This window comes from Papio anubis, chromosome 14 (assembly GCF_008728515.1).
Source record: "Papio anubis isolate 15944 chromosome 14, Panubis1.0, whole genome shotgun sequence".
Classification (NCBI taxonomy): domain Eukaryota; kingdom Metazoa; phylum Chordata; class Mammalia; order Primates; family Cercopithecidae; genus Papio; species Papio anubis.
In genome coordinates, this window is record NC_044989.1 from 72,273,616 (window position 1) to 72,292,522 (window position 18,907).

At 51.0% G+C, this 18,907-nt stretch overlaps 1 long non-coding RNA gene across 1 annotated transcript in view; it reads left to right on the plus strand.

Annotated features, from left to right (window-relative positions):
- LOC116270298 overlaps nucleotides 1-18,017 on the plus strand; it is a 64,830-nt gene extending 46,813 nt beyond the window's left edge. Inside the window, exon 3 of the long non-coding RNA XR_004178310.1 lies at nucleotides 15,736-18,017. This is a non-coding gene — a long non-coding RNA (uncharacterized LOC116270298). The remainder of the gene's footprint in view (nucleotides 1-15,735) is intronic.
- Nucleotides 18,018-18,907: the final 890 nt, after the last annotated feature.

Sequence of the window (18,907 nt, forward strand, 5' to 3'; positions counted from 1 at the left end):
TACCCCTCTTCCTTCTCTGGGCTTCTCCAGGAAGATGCTCTTTAATAACGTGTTGATTATTCATTATACTGATAGTAAAACTTGTGATTTCCTGCCGCTCTCCCTGTGGAGGAGGGACTGAAGGAAGACCACAGGGTCAGAGACAAGGCCTCAGGGGTTTGATAGCAATATCGGGATGCCCCAGTCTCTGTTTATTGTGGAGGTTCTTCCAACATTATTGCTTTTGTTTATTGAAACCCAACCCCCATGGCACTTAGCACCCTTGGCAGTGGGCCCAGACCTGCCCAGGCCCCAGCCTGCCACTCCTGGCCAAGAAGGGAGGAGGGTAGAGAGAGCACTGGCCAGGCCCCATTCTGGAATCCTGTTTGCTTACAGCCTAAGGCGCCCCCGCCGGCCCCCCTTCTTAACGTCTTGCTTACAAGACAGCATTTGGAGACAATTTCTCATCAGACCTTCTTGTAAACATCCTCCTGGATGCAGCCAGCCTGAAGAGCCCTTATTAGAAACACCTGTGCCCGACGCAGGCCTGGTGAGTGACAGCTTGCAGAGCCGCCGCTGCCCCCCTGCCAGGCCTGGGGCTGGTGAAATGGGTGGGATGGGAGATGGGGATGAGGGTTCGAGTGGGGAGCAGCCTCCTCCCCACATGGGCTTACCCACAGGGCCAGTGTTGCTGAGGCAGTGCCCCTCCCCTTTCAGCGTGGGAGACTCAGGGAGGTCAGGAAGGCCTAGTGCACAGAAATCTCTCATCAGTTCATTCTGGTGGTGCCCCAATTTCCCTACATTAGTCACTCCTTTGAGTTACACATGGTCCTCTTCAGGTTCTCTAAATAAAATGCCATCTACCCTTCTTCCTCATGCCTACATCCCTGGGAGCATCGACACACTGAGTTTCTCACCACTTTACGTGAATGAGAATATTCAAGACTTTCAACACTGTCCAACCTTGAGGAGTGATACCTGGGGAGAGGCAGATCTGAGGCTCCCTTCATGGGCTTTTCAGGCTGGAAGGAACCTTGCCATGCCCATAGAGTTATGGAAAAGCACAGCCTGAGCCCACTGGCCACGTCTTCCTCCACAGGGCAGTTGCAAGCCATCTTCCCTGCACCAACCAAACATTGTAGCTGGTGTTGATCCAAATCTCCATTGTACTAAAAGTAGGCAGGAGGAGAAAGGAAGGAGTAGGAGGAAGAGGACCTGCATAAACAGGGCCTTGCACTCCTACATCAATCCTTGGCCATGTACATCCTGCCACTGGTCTTTTTTTTTTTTTTTGAGACGGAGTTTCACTCTTGTCACCCAGGCTGGAGGAGTGCAATGGAGCATTGTGGCTCACTGCAAACTCCACCTTCTGGGTTCAAGGGACTCTCCTGCCTCAGCCTCCTGAGTAGCTGGGATTACAAGTGTGCACCACCACGCCTGGCTAATTTTTGTATTTTTAGTGGAGATGGGGTTTCACCACATTGGCCAGGCTTGCCTCAAACTCCTGACCTCTTGTGATCCGCCAGCCTTGGCCTTCCAAAGTGCTGGGATTACAGGTGTGAGCCACCGCGCCCGGCCTGCCACTGGTCTTTAATGGGACCTTCGGGCACTCCCTTCAGCCTTCCCATGCCGCCTCACTTGGAACTCCTGGCCAAGCACCTGAGGCTCTTGCTGCAATCGTGTTTGCTGAATTCCCCTGCCACTTGCCTGCTGCCCTGTCCTAGGACCCACTGAGGCCAGGTCTTGCATTGGTCCATCTCTCAGCCTCATGGGGGCCTGGAGAGGGACCTTCTTCTGCTTATGGGGTTGGACATCTTGACGTGGCCCCCTGCCTAAGGACTGGATTGCTCTAGATGGAGTAGAGGCTCAGGGTCTCTCAGGGCCCAACTGAGACAGCCCACCCCAGCCTCATCCGTGACCTCCCAGGGGACCACATTGCCCTGAGTGGGAAAGAGGAGAGCTGGAAGGAAACCTGTCTCTAATGAGGTGGGCAAAAAGAGGAAGCACATGCTCCATGAAATAAATTAGTGGAATCTCAATTCCGATAAATCCAGTTTCTTAAAAAAAAAAAAAAAAAAAAAAAGCAACTGGTAGGAAAAGAAAATGTAATTTATGCCCATTGAAAGGAGGCCAGGTTTAAATTGATGAAGTCTCCTGTTTATGTAATAAATCCATTTCCATTCATGTCACCAATATATTTATCCATACACCCTGGTCCAAGTCAAATCTTCATTATTTTATTATTCAATGGGGGGCAGAGGGGAGGGCAGGGGAACAGAGTTCTGTGTCGAATTAATAAAGTCTCACTCTCTCCCCCAGATCCCTCCTCACACAGGGACAATTTATTCCTAAGAAGGAGGCAGAAGAACTGGATGCAATTTATGTGCTTTGAAAGAGACCCAAACGTAATTAGGCAAAGTCTCAAGTTCACCGAGAAATAAATCCCAGAGAAAGTAGCCGGGGGTAAAATTTACGTTCCCTGAAAGTCTGAAAGCTTCTCTCCCACTGGTTCCGCCCCTCCCCCAGGCCACCGTGCTTGGTTTCCCAAGCCTGCCAGGCCCCAGGATTCTCTTCAGTGCCCCCACTTCCACGGGGCCATGTGCCAATAGGCCCTCCAGAGGGAGTCGCCCTGCCTCTGCCTCTCTCTCTGCCCACCATGGTCCTCAGGAGATCTGAGGGGCTAGAGATGGCAGCCGATGGGACTCGGGCTTCTCACCCTGCCCGGTGCATTCACCCCAGAGAAAGGAAGAGCTACCAGGAGTCTCTGCCACTACAACCAGACAGAGGGTTTTGGGGAGCAAGGCAGTTTCCTCGCGATATACCAGCCCCTCCTCAGGGTCCAGGAAGTCCTGCTTTATTTCACTCCTGCAGCTCCAACTTCGTTCACACTGGGCAGAGGGTCAGGAGAGGGAGTGCCTTGTTCCCAGGAAGTCAGGCGAGCGCAGCTGGGATGGGGTCTACCTCAAGGAGGGCTGTGCTGCTGAGAGGGACCCTTAGGTGGGGTGGGCAGAGCAGAGTTTCCCTACACCAGAAGCACATAGGTTACCAGGAGCTCTGTGTGTGGAGCGTCCATCTGCTCCAGGTTCTCAGTTTGAAAACCTCCATTTTCCTCCTCCAGCCACCAGACACGTGCCTTGGAATGTAACTTAGTGTGGCCCTGGGAGCGCAGATGCCCTCGGGGTTGGTCTGCCCTTGGCAAGGGGCTTCTGAGCACAGCACACAGAGCTGGGAGTCTGCCCTGCTGGGGGTTGTGTTGCTCCTGGCACCGCAAAGAGACCACTTCAACCCACTGTGCCCCAGGGCCTCCTGGTAGGGGAACAGGACCATGGCCATCACCATCCTGCCCCTTCTCCCCACAACTAGCAGGCATCCCGCCCCTGGCAATGAAGGTAATTGCCCTCCTAAAGGGGGCTGGACATTGATGATGAGCACTAACCGAGCCCAGACTGTGTCAACAGAGAGGGCAGACGTGGCAAGTGACCCACAAGGACTCCTGCTGGGGGCAGGACTGGAAGGGAAGGAGTTAGGGGCAGCTGCCAGGCTTCTGGCTTGAGCAACAGAGTGACTTGGGAAGCTGTTTGCTGTAATAAGGAGTGCTGGGGGTCAGAGCTGGGTGGGCACCAAAGATGAGTTTACCTGAGGAGGAGCAGGTTTCGGGGAAGGGCAAGAGGGATCAGCTGAGTTCAGTTTTCCAGCAAGAGAGATGGCTAAGATTGCTGTACTTGTGGGGAGGTATCCAGTTGGGACACAACAAGGCCTTCAGAAGGGAGCACCTGAGAGTTGTTGCCACAGAGATGGTCACTGATTCCAGGCACAGCCATGCTCATCCAGGGTGTGTGGAGTGAGCCTGGCCAAGACCACAGGACAGAGGGCCTGCAAAGGACCACAGACAGCAAGCCAGTGGAAGCAGGGGCATTACGAAGGGGGACGGGTCCAACGGTGTCCAATGCTGCCCAATGCTGCGAGAGGACAGTGCACTGAAGACCAAGATGCTTGCATCACTGTTGGTAGTGGAGGACCCAGATGGTCTGGGTGAGAGCCCTTTGGAGAAGCAATGGGGCAGAGCAAAGGTCAGATCTTGGAGCAGGGAAGGAGAGAGCAGGCTGCAGTGAAACCGAGGAGCAAGCAGAGTTTTGGGGATGAGGGTAGATGCTGGAGCGTGTTTGCAGTCTGAACAATCACTGACACAGGATGGCAACATGCAGTGCTGGGACCAGGGCTTGCAAAAGGCACCAGGGGACTGGCTCCCAGGACAGAAGGCGACTGGAAGTTTGGAGAGCATGTGAGACCCTTTTCACGGGAGATGGGAAGGAAGGCAGCTCCGGGCACGAGATAGAGGCATGTGCCCAACTTCGGGGAGGGATAGGGAAGTGGCATGTTAAAAGCACTCTCTTAGAATGTTGGGGGTGCTGCATATTGAGACCCAGGTGCTGCCTTTTCTTTCCAAGCTGATGTTCTTTGTAAGAATGAATCTTGGATTTTTCAGCTTTTGCCAGCCACTGGCTGATAAGGTGACCTGTTGAAGGCTGGCCACTGGGCCAGGGCTGGGGAATGTCCAGATTCTAGATAGCACCTGGAAGTACTGGATTCAGGGTCTACTCTCCTTTGCTGTGGTTCAGGAAAGGCTCCTCAGGTGCAGGGGCCCAGCACACAGAGCCTTTGGAGCTTCCTGTATCTAGCAAGCACCAATTACCCATACAAATTAGCAGTGACCTGGATGCCAGGAATGCTGATGCCTTTCTCAAAAAGCCCCAGCCTGGGCACCAACCATGGGCATACTCCTTCCAGAAGGCTGCTTCCCATGAGCCACACCTCTGGGGAACAGTCACCAGGACAGCAGGGGGCCAACTGATCCAACATCCATGTTATTGCTCAACAGCAGCCCGCGGCATACGGTGACGGGAAATGGGCTCGCAGTTCAGCCAAAGGGCTGCTGTCTTTGATGATGCAACAATTGCCTTATCTGTGACATGGCAATCTAGAGGGTTCAGAAGGGGAGCTCTTCCACCCTCAGCAACCTCTGTTGCTCAAGCTAGAAACCTGGGAGCTGCCTCTAACTCCTTCCCCCGACATCCTGCCCCCAGCAGGAGTCCTGTGGGTGACTTGCCATGTCTGCCTCTCTCTGTGGGCCCAGCCTGGGCTTGGTCAGTCCTCATCATCATGCCCAGCCCCCTTTAGGAGGGCATTTGCCTTCATTGCCGGGGGCAGGATGCCTGCTAGTTGTGGGGAGCAGGGGCAGGTTGGGGATGGCCATGGGCCTGTCTCCCTACCAGGAGGCTCTCAGGCTGACTGTAGGTGACCTGGGCAGGTGTGGCCAGGTGGTTGTAAAGACACTGGAGGGGATGAGGACCATCTTATGGCCTGGGGGTGGAAAGACTGTGGCTGCTGCTGCCTCTCTGGGGATGATCTCCGCATGGTCACACAGCACTAATGGGGACCATTCAGTCCCAGACTGACTTCCCTGATCTGGGCAGCAGAGACTCTGGCTATAAAATTCCTGTTTTATGAGGTTCTCTGGGAAGCCAAAACTCCCCTGGCAGGCCTACCAGGGCAGCCCCAGAGGAGCTCTGCAAAGGAAGCCTTGCTGCCAGGACACATTGCATCTCCGTCACGCTACGAGCAACTCAGTTCTCAAAAGCCCAAACACCCGGCCGGCTGTCACAGATCTCAGAGGAGGTCCCTGGCTTCGTTATGAAGGGCTGACCATGAATAATGACCCCAAGATCCTGCTCCCCTTGACCCAGGCACAGTGAGAGAAACAGGGTACAGGGAGAAAGTCAGTGCAAATCCAAGTCTCTGCCTCCATTCTGCATCAGCCCCCTAAAAGTCCCCCTAGTAGACCTGAGAGAGGGCAGTGCACTGACTCTCCCAGGGAAGAGGATTCATGTGCAAGTCACTCATTGAGGAAATATTCCCAGGAGAGACCCTCAAAAAGAGAGAGGAAGCAGGGAGGGACAGGGAAGAGGCTAAGTCAGGGTGTGATTTCAGGTGAAGCCCCAGCCTCTGCCTCACCCCGCAGGAGCTCTAGAGCATAGAAGACGTGAGTCTATCATCCTAGAGATAAAGAACCTGAGCTTTCACGTTCCTACACCAATAGGAGTTAACTTCAATCTGTCCCAGTGGATAGAAACTCTTGGCACTTCTAGATCTCCAACAGTCCTGGTGAGGCAGCTCCAGTGACCTGAGAGTAGCTTTCAAAGGTACACACTCTTAGAAGCAAAGCTTTCAGGAACTGGGGATGAACACACAGGACTGGTAAGGGGTATGTGGGCAGAGCCCAGTGGCATCCTTTACATCTGGTGATGTCATTGGTTAGAGATTGCCTCTCAGAGCTGAGAAAAGGTACTAAAAGGCCTCTTTGCCCCCAGAGCTCCGAAGCATTTGCCCTAGGTGGTAGGCCCAAATTCTTGCAAACTGCCTATTCCGTTTCCTGGGTGGATACTCACAGGCTGGACCCAAAGTCAAGTTTCTTGTCCCCACCAAAGGGACAAATCTTCTGTTCTGTCAGGATTAGACATACCAGTCTGTTGCTTTCAATCTTAGCAAGAGGTGGCTGCTTCTTGTTCTGTAAACTTCAAATGTGGGATCACAGTGACTACCCCCATTGATTCCTGTCACAGCATTCCACCCAACAGAGGTGTCGATTGAAAACCATCCACCCTCTTCCCAGTGTGGATCACACTGGCCCGGTCTTCGGTTCCCAGGCAGGAATGCTCTGGGCTGTGTGGTTCTAGTGTTGAACAGATGTGTCCTGAGAACCTTGATGCCCACCTCACAACTCCAGGAATCACATAGGAAAAGAAAAAGTCCTGTTTTTAAGTGGGATAAGTGAGAACTGGTCCCTAGGCCCCTCCTTTCTTTCTGGGACTTGAAGCATTAGGTTCAGCTGTGTAGCTTTTGTATGACCAGCAGAAAGACTAGACTAAGGGACATGACAAGCACCCACTCCTGCAAGGGCTCCAAGCCATCAAGGCTATGCACTTGGGCCATGACCTGGGCCTTTCAGAACTAAAGTCAATAAACTCTGAACCTGAACCTGAGCTCTTACAGAGAAGCAGTGGAAGATAGAACTCTGTGGTCATGGTTCACTTTTCTTTTGGTTACAAAGAAGCTCCTATCAAAATGTTGTGATTAGGAACCAACCATAGTTTGCATTTTTTCAATATAATTTTTCCCTTACTTTCCTTTTACTCTCTCCACACCCCTTCAGGTTAGGGGGCCATCTACCCAGACATTTCCTTTTGAGGGCTCTTTAATTTTCATGGAAAGTAGCAATCTTCTTGCCTTCTTGCTCAGCAGAGCTCATTTACTCTGGTTGTTTAACCTGAATTCTGCTACTCAGTTCTATTCAAAAGCTTGGTTTATAGAAATGGTCATCATGAGGGTAGGAGGATGGTTCCTGGTGATATGAAAATCTCATTCCTGAATCAAGCCTGGCCATCCTAAATCATCACAGAGCTCATACTTGGACCACATGGCTTTGAACTCTCCTATAATTGCTGTTATTTAATTGTCTTTTAGGCCTCAGCTTGCACTTCATTTCTATAGTCAGTACTAAGTTTTGTATAACTGTATATATGGTTTGAAACTTAGTAAAGTTATCTGAAATGTACTATTTATTATGGGGAATTGCCTAAAATCTCATCTGTCACAGTACCTATTGCTCCCAGGAGCAATTCATAGGAGAAGAATCTCTCTGATCTCATGGCCAAGAAGCCACAGCCACTGGTCTGCTTTTGAGAATCCTATAAATCATCATCTGTTTCTCTTTGCTTCAGTTGTTAGGAAGCTCCGAGCCAAATTAGCATCCTATCTCTGTTAGCACATGTGTGAGAGTTTCTATAGACTAGCTGGGTCGGGGGACGCACATCTTCAACTTTACTGGGTATTATCAATTCATTGTCCATGGAGGCTGCAGCAATTTACATTCCCATCAAGTGAGCCACAGGGTTCCTGCTTCCCCCTGTCATCATGTCACCATGCTTAGTTTTTGCCAAGCTGAGAGGTCTGAAATGGAACCTCATTACTTCTTCAATTTGTATTTTCCTAATTATTCAGGGGCATCTTTCATGTGTTTGTTGGCCTTGTGGTTAACTCACTTGCAAGTTGCTTGTTCAGAGCTTTCGAACCTTTTCTTCCATTGAAGTATTTTTCTTTTCCTCATTGGTTTCCCTATGATTTGTAAGATCTTCCTTTTACTCCTGACTTCATCTTACTCCCTAATCTGTTTTGCCCCCATCTTGATTTCATTCACTATTTATTTTTATATTATTGCTATATGTATCCATGTGAGCATAGAATACAAGAGTATCCACAGATACTCTTGGGGTTATATTAATCAGGGTGGGGTAACTGTGGTAATATACAGCCCCCAAGTTGAAATGGCTTAACAGAAAAAGAGTTTCTTTCCCTGGTAGCAGTCCAATGTCTGTTCTCCTGATTGGGTGACTCCCCAGTGTGATTCTGGGACCTGGAATCTGCCAACTCCATGGGTTCCTGAGTTCTCTGCTGGACCCTTCACAGCCAGGCCAGAACTTAGTCACTGGTCTCATCTTCCTGCAAGGGAAGCTGGCAAATACCTTGCCCAGGAGGCAGAGGAAGTGGGGTTTGGAGAACACATCACCATCTCTGCATTATTTAGATATAAACACATATTTACTTTTGTCTTTCAATCTGTATTGAGGCTTAGTATGATTGTCTTGTTCTCTTAATATCATCTCAGATCGTTTATGTTATAGCAGCAAACCATTCGTACATCCAGACTTGGGAGAGGGAGGCTCAGGGAGAAGGAGCTCAGCTCCATTCAGGCTCCATGCAGGCAGAACTGCCTTGAGTTGCAATTACTCAAAGTGCTAAGAAACCCACTTTGTTAAGAAGGATGGAGAAAGAGTGACCAGAGGAAAGAAATCCCTGGGAAAGTAGAGACACAGACATCAAAAGAGAAACTCATTTCTAGATAAAGGAAGTGCACTGTACTCTCAGATGGAGAAGGAGAGAGTCAGTAGAATAAAGAATAGCCAGGCAGCTGATCTCAGAGAGGAGGAAGGAGGGTGGGTGGGCATGGCCTGAGGGCAAGCGTCTGGGTCTGCTGAGAGCATCCCAACAGCTGTGCCGTCCTGAGCCATGGAGGAGCAAACTAACAAGTCAACACAGCCCCTGCCCTCAGGGGGCTCACTGTCTGGAAGGACAGGCACATCCGCCATGGATTATGCAGTCAGGCCGTGATAAATCATATGATAAAGCTCTCAACAAGCTGCCAGCGGAATAGCAATCACAGCAAATGGATTCTGCTGAGAGCAAGGAGAAAGCATTTACACCAGGCTTTAAAAGCGTGTGGAATGTGCTACGGGGAAGGGGAAAAATTGTAAGGACTTTGCAGATAATGATGCTCGCTGGAACTAAGCAGTTCACTTAGACCTGCTCCTAGCGTATATTGTGTCAGTGAACCTCACAACCACTCGATGTTACTCTAGCTCCACTTTGAAAGTGTGAAGAGATCAGAGGAGACATGCCCAGAACCTCAGCCAGAAAGTGGCAAAGCAGGCAGCAGAAAGGGTGTGAGAAGGACATGAGGAGCAGAAAGCATGTGGTGTGTTGGGGCAGAGTACTACGTGGCCTCCTTCTCTTCCGCTCAGACCCTGACACTCAGCAGTGCTGCCCACCAGGGAGAGTTCAGGCCCAGACCCGTTCCCTCCCACCAATGCCCAGCATCCCTCTAGGGCTGGAGCCTGGCACAAGACCCTCTGCCCAGCGTATGCTGCATCCTGCCAGGGAGCCCAGATCTCTGAGTCTGCTCTGGACCTGCTCGGGGAGATGAGAGGCCATGTCAGTCATAGGGGTGGAGTGTGGACAGAAAAGGGGCTCTGGAGTTAGGCAGTCCTGGGTTCGAAGACTGTCTCAAGTCCTTCCCAGCATGCAACCTCCAGCTGAATGGTAAGTTCTTCTGGTCTTGGTTTTCTCATCCTTGTGATGAGAATAACAGTAAGACCAATATCTTGGGACCAATGAGGATTTAAATAAGAAAACTAGATGTAGACATCTCATGCTGTCACCTGGGCCTTGATTCAGTGAGGGGCTTGTTGAATCTTAATTATCTGTGATATTTGTGGGCAGAGGGGTCTCCCCAGGGCCCTCCTTGCTGCCCCGAGCTGGCCATGCCAACCTTCTGAGGGACGTCCAACTCTGGCCCTTCTCCCTCTTCTTTGTAGCCTTTGGGGGCTGAACCGTGGCAGTCAACCCTCCTGGGTTTCCCACCTAGTGTCTCTGCTTGCTCCTGCCCATCTCAGTTGAGCAGATGCAGATCAATCCACAGGAGCTCCACCACACCCCTCCCCTGCTCACACCCTGCCACCACTGCTTCCTACCCACCGAGATGGAACTCTCTCTCTGGAGCTGAAAGCTCACACTATCTCCACACAGGGCTCTCCACACACCCCTCTCCCCAGCAGGGACCTCGGCTCTCACCTGCCAGCCTCCACGCCAATGCTCATGCATTTGTCTGTGCCTGGAATCTCAGCCACTGTGAAATCGACTTGCCCTTCAAGGCCCTAAGCAAATCCCACTCCCTGCACGAGACCTTCCCAGGAGTCACCCACTACCCTCACATCCTGATGCTCAGCCCCCTATCACTCTACTGCCCTTGCTTCACTGTGCTTCACTGATGATTGCCTATCTGGTTGAGCACCCAGCTGTGGGGCCAGGTGGAGGCTCCTCTTGCCAAGAGATTGGCCCTGGGGAAGAGCTGTGTCCATCCCAAGGAAGGAGTGCCTTTGTCTAACATGCACAAAGGTATCGTGTGGGCCAGCGGCAACCCCATCCTGCCCTAAGACAGGAAGTGCTCAGTTCAAGGTGGGACAGGACACACGTGTGGGCTCAGCCGCCCTTGCCAGACAGCACCCTTGCCGAATGGGCAAGTCAGCAGCCACTCTCTGAAAGCTTCCCCTTCTGTCCCCCCATGCTGCTCCACAGTTACTCAGGGTTCAGGAATTGTCCCCCGCTGAAGACAGATCTAGAGGAAGGTCCATGCCTTCCTTTTCCAGGAGGTACTGGACATTGAGACATAAACCCCAGAGAATAGCCAAACCCAGGAGACGCAAGTGCCAGGCTGCAGCCCACCCTCTAACTATAAGGTGGTGCAGCTCCCTGGGGCCAGGCCAGCAGCACTGGCTTCCTGCAAAGGTTGACCAGAGTGCCAGCCAAGCCTCCAGGGGAGGAGGTGAGGAAGGAGAACAGAGAGGCAGAGGAGGGTGGGAAGGCTACAGAAAGGAGAAACCCGGCTAAGCTAGGGCCCCTCCATGAGCCCCACAGGCTGTTAACTGCATGAAGAAGTGTTGTGGGAAGGCCAGTGACAATTGAAATCATTCCCCCTCCATTTGCTGTGGTGTGTTTCCTGCCCAGGACGGGGACTCCAGAGGAAAGGGTGTCTAGAGGAAGAGCAAACCTTCCCTGGGGACCCTCTTGAGGTGTCATCCCTTTACCCTTTCTTCACTCCCTCCTGGCCCTGCTTCTGCCCTAACCCAGGATGGGGAGAGGGAGGCTTCATGTAAGGAGGACCCAGAAGTCACACTCCCAGAGGGGCAGGATGGCCTGGGGCCTGACCTTCTGCAGAACCCTGGGCCAGCTCCCAACAGCCTGGACTGTGGAAATTGGATGATGTCCCCCTCCCTCGATGCCCCAGCCCCTGCCTCCTCCTCTCTAGCCCCAGTTGGCAGGGCTTAACTGGACACTCCCTCTGTCTGAGGCCAGTCCCCACTGGGAACCTGGCCAAACCATCTGAGGCCAGGACGCATGGACAAAACAACCCAGGCCACCTCTGCCTCCACCCTATGGTGCGCACATCTCCCCTGGCCAGAGCACTGCCCACGAGGAGCCATCGTGTTCTCACACAACTCCAGGGCTGGGACATTCTCGGGCCAAGAGCCAGGAGAGTCTAGCGCAGCAGGCACCTATGCTGACACTCATTTGGTCCAAACTCTTCATTTTGTTGGAGCAACTGTGGTCCTGGAAGGGCCAGTGGCTAACTGTCTCAGGCTGTCCAACAGCCCAGAAGCTCTCTGCCAGGTCCAGGGGTCCCCCTGATTGCTGTAGCAGGATCCCACGTCCCTTCTTCTTGGGGAAATGACAGAGTTGGTGGCATGTGCTTTGTCATCAACTCTATTTGAAAACTGTGAATGGATCTGAGCTGCTTGGGAGGAGGCAGAGAGAGGCCAGTAATGGTTTAGTCTTAACAAAATAAAATTTTATGTTCCTTAAATACATGAAGTCACCCAGAACGGCCATTAACGAAGTGTGGTCAAGGAAAGGTACTGGCTGCCTCAGAGATGAGGTCAGAGTTCACTTGTGATTGGCATGCTAACTGCTCCCATGCAACTGGGTGTTGCCAAAGGGCACAGCACTCCCTCTGCCATCTGGAACACAACATTTGCCCAGAGGCCAGTAGCTCCTGTTATTATTATCTTGTTCCCACTAGGAGTTTGTTCAGCACATGTTCCCATCAGCAGGGTCCAATTCCTCTCTGGCCTTGTAAAAGCATCACAAATTCTAAATTAGAGGTGTCTGAGCTAACGAGGGCCTCTCCCTACTCTTCTTAAGTTTCTTCCATTGTGTGTTTCTCATCCCCACCACCATCCCCCGGCTAGATCTTCAATTCCACAGAGACAGGGACCATGTCTTCTATTTCATCCATTCAACGAGTATTGATTGACCACCTGCCATGGGTTGTACCAGGTGCTTTGGGGAATACAAAACATGGGAAAGTCACGTCTTTGCCCTCAAGAAAGAGGTGATGGCTCTGTTTCTTCGCTTTGTGTAGCCATCAGTATTTTTAATGCTATTTTAGACACTAGCTCCTTTAATAACCACAATAGTCCTGAGGGCATGGGCGGAGCTAGTATTGTTTCTGCATGTCGGATGGGTAAACTGGGGCTCAGAAAAGCTACCTGACTCCCTCAGAGCCACACAGTCTGTTGGTGGCAAAGCTTGAGCTAGAACCCCTGGTTTCCTGTCCTTTCTAATAGGGGGCAGTTAGGGACATGCATGCTCACACACACAACCTCCTCTGCCAGCTTGTTGGAGGAGGTTGGATCATGCCCTCCTCTTCTTTGGCCTTGCCTAAGATAGCTCCAAATATCCCCATCCCCATCCCAGCATGTACAGTTTAAGCAAACATAGCTTCATGAAAGTAGAGTCCGTTCTCCCTCACTGGGGGCTTAAACAAGAAAATGATAAAAGCAATGAAAAAAAAATGATATAAGAAATTTTGTATTTAGCCAAATGCTTATAGGAGAGGAGGGGCCTAACTGACAGGAAGCATCCCCCAACTGCACTCAGCGCCTCCCACAGGGTTCTGCCAAGAGCTCTGCGAAGGAGGTGTCTATCTGTTCAGTGGGTGGATTTTGCACATAGCTTTAAAGAAAACAGAGGCCCCATAGTTGGCTATAACATTGTCCTATGGGCTCCCTGGGGACAATTAAGTGGTTCTATCCCAGGAAGCAGCCAGCAGACAACTGATTTTGTGTCTGAAATGCACACCAGCCTTTTGTCTCTAACCCAAAGGGGCTAAGCGTGAGTGTGCTGATGGCTTGGTGTCGCTCATCTTCACTGCTAGGGACAGGGCTCTGAGGCAAAAATGGAAGCCTGGTGAACTAAACTGGGGTGGGGCACTGGGTATCCCCTCTTCCCTTTTCACAACATCCCCCCATTTATTCCATTGCTTGACTGCTGGATGACGCTAGCTCCCCCGACGACATTCCGTGGATGTGACCAGCCAGGCGGGAGGGGCTGGGGGAGGAGGAGAAGGCAGATGTTGCCACCTGGCCTTCACTCCACAGGCCTGGGTGGAAGTGGACAGTCAACTTAAAGAGTAAAGAGTCCATATGGGCGGAAGCGACCTCTGGGGAGGAGGCAGGGTTAGACCCCGGAGGGGCCCGCCTGGGAGCTCCCTCTCAGGGATCGCAGCAGAAGAGAAACATCTCATGAGTCTGGGGAAGTTTTGTCCCAGGATAGCTGTGGTTTTCAAACTTGAGTGCACATCAGAATCCCCTGGGGGGCTTGGGAAAATACAGATTCCAGGGCCTCACCTCTCCCCAGAAACCTCCAGTTTCTGATTTGTATTTTGGGTCTGGGGTGAGGCCCAAGAATTTGTGTTTCTATTCAGTTCCCAAGTGATGCTGCTACTCGGGTCACTTGAAAATCACTGGAGTTTTCTAGAAGAATTGACAAGTTGACCTGCTATAGGGGGAGGTTCAGAACAGAAAATGAGCAAATGCCTGCCTTCAAAGACCTCCTAGCCAGCTCTGCAGTGGCGGTCTGGGACAGTAAGTCATGGAAGTGGACCAAATGGCATAGAGAGGCTGACGTGAGGGATTGGGGGAGTTGGGTGGGGCCTCCTAGTGTGTTTGTGTGTGTGTGTGTGTGTGTGGTGGGGAGATGGAGTTAGGCTTTCCCTGCCTTGGGAGTTCATTGGAACTGCTAGCTCTGCTTCCAGTTCCTACTATTTGACCTCATATAAGTGTCCACAGCTTTCCAGGACTCTTCCTACCATGAAAGTAATTTCATGGGGATTCCTCTCTGTGTCTTCTCCATCCTCCAATCCAAGCCAAACCCCTGCCTCCTCCAGGAAGGCTTCTCTGGCTGCTCCAGCCCTTCTGGGCCTATGCTCCTGGCTCTCCCCAGGCCACAGAGGCTGGACCACATGTGTTCCTTCTCCTATTGAGCTCCTAGTGGCCTTCACGTGGCTGGGCCACAGCAGGCACTCCATGAATAATACTAAGCTGACTTAGATTTAGAGCAGAGCTAAGAGAGCCAGGAGTGGGAGGCAAGGGATGGCAAGGCCACGGGCTCCCAACTGCTGAGCTAAAAGTGGAAAGTACGATCACAGCCGCGGAGGCTTGGCCTTCTTCCTTCTCTCTCCATCTGCTTTGCAAGGAAGGGAGCAGAGAGAGGCCACAGCACGTTACTCACTTGCTGAAGTCACGAACTGAGGCAGTCAGGGCAGGAGGGTTAGGGAAGGACGCTGACCCTTCTGTCCCAATGAATGTCCTTTCTAGCCTCTCTACTTATTCAGGCCCCAAATTAGGACATTTCCTGGCCCTCATCCAATTCCTCAGGAAGTTCAGTCAAGTCTTCCTTTAACACACACTCACAGCCATCCACACCCGCTGCCTCTCACTGACACCACCCTTGTCCGGGCCACCTTCATTCGCCTGGCCCCGGCAGTAGCGTCTGCTCTTGACACTCTGCTCTAACTCGGGTTCCCTCTAATCCACTCGAGCCAGAGTGAGATTTCAGAACTGTAGGCTAGTCTCATCCCTTCCCTGATTAATGCTTTGAAAGGCTCCCCATCGCTCTTATTGATAGAATAAAATCCCGACTCCTTGCTATGGCCTTCCAGCCTGGAACTGGTCCCTGCTCCCTGCTCACATCTCCCAGCACCCCCTGCTGCTCTCCTCCTCACTTCCCCACGCTGTGGCCACATCAGCCACCTGTGTGTATTGGGGCCCTCACCCCCAGCCTTTCTGCAGAGGCTCTTCCGCTGTCAGAAATGCCCTCCCTACAACTCCTCACGCAGTCACTCATTCACCTATGAATCAGGCACAAACTAGAAGCTAATGACCACTGGAGGATGGCGTGATTTGTTGTTGTAGACAACAGTAGTTCCAGGAGCGGTTAGACAAAAGAATTCCCAGCCCCATGGCAGGCTTGAGGGCAACAGGTTTCAAAGGAAGTGAACACCCAACTTTTTATTCCTCCTACTAGGAGACCCAGACACCTCCGAGGCTCAGACAAGCAAGGATTCTTCACAGCACCCCCAGGAGGCCTGAGGTCCTGTCTCTTGCCTCGGTGGGCATCAGGAAAGCTCAGGGGCAGGCCTGGGCTGTCAATCACATCACACTCCATGTGAGTGATCCCCTGCGGTGGGAGCCGCCTGCGGTGCCCTGTGGAAGACACGGTGAGAATCTGTTTCTTAGGGGAACCGGGAGATAGACCAGTGATGCCTTTTCCTGGGAGGAGGGGTCAGTGAAAATAAGGAAGTCACGTCCACTTCCATGTTTCCACACAATGGCTTCTGCAGGGGGAGTGATAGGCAATGCCGGGGAAAGTAGAAGCCATTTGGATTTCAATTATTTCTGGAGCTCCGCCTCATCCCCTAAGGGTCAGCCTTATTTCACGAGTTTGTTGCTACAATGGCCTCTGGTTAAGGTGATCCTAAGTGATCAATAAGAAGCAAAATGACAATATGTGATCCCTGTGTCCCCACCCCACTTTGGATCCTGCATCCCATTCTACAGATGGCTGAACTGATAGGCCAACCCCATTGTTACTGGGCTCCAGGAAAATTACAGGAACAGCTGTGAAGTGCCTAGCACAGTGCCTAGCACAGGTTAACCACTGTTGTTGTGGGTTCTGTTGATGGAGCAGTGATGGGGGCGGGGATTTTGGAACAACAAGGACTTCCTGGCACCTCTAAAATTAAACTCCAAAGAGAAAGAATTGGAAGAAAGAGAAGAAAAGGGGGAATGACAGTACTACTTCCCGATATGCTTCTAATTTGGAGATACTGGCAGAGGGCTGGGAGACAGCGTGGCGGGGGGAGCAGAGCCCTGAACCAGGGCCAGGAGCCTGGGGTCTAGAAGCTGCTACTTCGAGATCTCGGGCCATGACTTCCCCGCTCTGCCTCCATTTCCCCTCTGCACATGAAGGGGCCAAGGGGAAAGCACCCCAGGCCAGCTCCCGCCCAGCGCTGCAAGTCTGGGATTCTATTTAGGAACACGCAGCCCATCTGGTTCCCATTGAGGAGGCTGCGTTTTCTCAAATGCCGCCTCCCCCTCCCCTGCAATCCACAGATTCCCACCATGTGACTCCATCTTCTCCCAATGGTGTCTGTTTTATGACTTGTTGTTCTGTGTGCGTGATTTGAGTTTGGGGACTTTTTTAAATCCCCCACACACAGATTCCCCTCCCTCTTCCAGAAAACGTGGAGCCTGAACTTTTGACTGCCTGAAACCCTCAGGAGAACAGCCTTGAGGACAGAGAGCAGGAGGAGATGGATGTCTCCACCCGCCTCCTACTGCTGTTGTCTTGACTTCTTGTTCTCTGTTCGAAGCTCTGGTCCTGATGGGTCCTCACGAACCCGGGAGAGCTGAGGCTGGAGAGGAGGCTGGGAGAAAATCGGTTCGGTTTAACAGTTCAACCAACCAGTGTTTATTGGGCCGCCTAGGCCTGTGTGTGCTGGAGCTGCAGAGGGGAGAAGCCAGGCTCAGGGCAGAAGGTGGCTACACGCAGCTCAGCAGGGGACAGGCTGGCTGTGGGCTGAGTACTTACCTCCACCCTGGCAGGAGAGGGCCGCAGAGAAGTCTCCCTGAAAGTGGCCATACCCCATCATTTGTTCATTCACTCATTTCACAACTATTTATTAAGCCCCTTGTAGGTGCCAGGTCCCGTACTCGTGGAAGGAGCTTATAGTCTGGAGAATAGACAAACATCAAACAGATAATGATAAACATGGAAATATACAGGCACACCTTAGAGATATTGCGGGTTTGCTTCCAGGTTACTGTAATAAAGTGTATATCACAATAAAGCAAGTCACGAATATTTTGGTTTCCCAGTGCATATAAAAGTTATGTTTACACTATTCTGTAGCCCATTAAGTGTGCAGTAGCATTATGTCTAAAGCAACAATATCATACCTTAATTTTAAAATACTTATTGCTAAAAAGTTCTAATGATCGTCTGATTCTTCAGAGAGTCACAATCTTTTTGCTGGTGGAAGCTCACCCCATTGATGGCTGCTGACTGATCAGGGTGGTGGTTGCTGAAGGTGGAGATGGCTGCTACAATTGCTTAAAATAAGACAACAATGAAGTGCACCACATCAATCGACTTTTCCTTTCATCAGAGACTTCTCTGTAGCAGGCAATGCTATTTCATAGCATTTTACTCATAGTAGTACATCTTTCAAAATTGGAGTCAAACCCTGCCACTGCTTTATTAACTTAGTTGATGGAATATTCTAAATCCTTTGTTGTCATTTCAACAATGTTCACAGCATCTTCACCAGAAACCACTTTCTTTGCTCATCCATAAGAAGCTACTCCTCATGAATTCAAGTTTGATCATGAGATAGTAGCAATTCAGCCACATCTTCAGGTTTTACTTCTAACTCTATTTCCTTGATATTACCACCACATCTGCAGTTATTTCCTCCACTGAAGTTTTGAACTCTTCAAAGTAATCTGTGAGAGTTGGAATCAACTTCTTCTAAACTGCTGATGTTGATATTTTGACCTTCTCTTAGGAATCAGGAATGTTCTTAAAATGACATCTGAAATGGCAAATCCTTTCCAGAAGGTTTTCAATTTATTTTGCCAAGAGTCATCAAAGGAATCACTACCTATGGCAGCTATCACCTTACAAAATATATTTTTTAAATAATAAAGCTTGAAAGTCTAAATTACTGCTTAACCCATGGGCTGCAGAATGGATGTTGTGTTAGCAGGCATGAAAATGACATTCATCTGACCACCCTGGCTAATACAGTGAAACCCCATCTCTACTAAAAATACAAAAAATTAGCCGGGCGTGGTGGCAGGTGCCTGTAGTCCCAGCTACTGGGGAGGCTAAGGCAGGAGAGTGGCATGAACCCGGGAGGCGGAGCTTGCAGTGAGCGGAGACCGCACCACTGCACTCCAGCCTGGGAGACAGAGCGAGACTCTGTATCAGAAAAAAAAAAAAGGAAAACAACATTCATCTCCTTGTTCATCTCCATCAGAGTTCTTGGTTGACTAGGTACATTGTCAATGTGTGCCAATATTTTGAAAGAAATCTTTTTTTTCTGGGTAGTAGTTATCAACAGCAGGCTTAAAATATTCAGGAAACTATGCTATAAACAGATGTGCTATCATCCAGCCTTTGTTGTTCCGTTTCT